The sequence below is a fragment of the Cyprinodon variegatus genome, unplaced genomic scaffold, assembly GCF_000732505.1.
Source record: "Cyprinodon variegatus isolate N-32 unplaced genomic scaffold, C_variegatus-1.0 Scaffold1195, whole genome shotgun sequence".
Classification (NCBI taxonomy): domain Eukaryota; kingdom Metazoa; phylum Chordata; class Actinopteri; order Cyprinodontiformes; family Cyprinodontidae; genus Cyprinodon; species Cyprinodon variegatus.
In genome coordinates, this window is record NW_015151648.1 from 184,826 (window position 1) to 185,036 (window position 211).

The window sequence follows — 211 nt, forward strand, 5'->3', positions numbered from 1 at the left end:
CCTTGTGACGAGTCTATAATTGATCTAGTGTTGCCGTTGTTTTGGGAAACCTTTGCTTTGTTGTCTGTAAATACGAAATCTTTAGTGTCCTATTTGCACAAACCAAAAGTGTCCTCTAAAGCTCCCTTCCTCTCTGATCATCTTTCCTCACACTGACCTAAAGTCTGAACTTCTAACTTCCTGAAACTGTTTATTCAGTAAAATGCAGAGA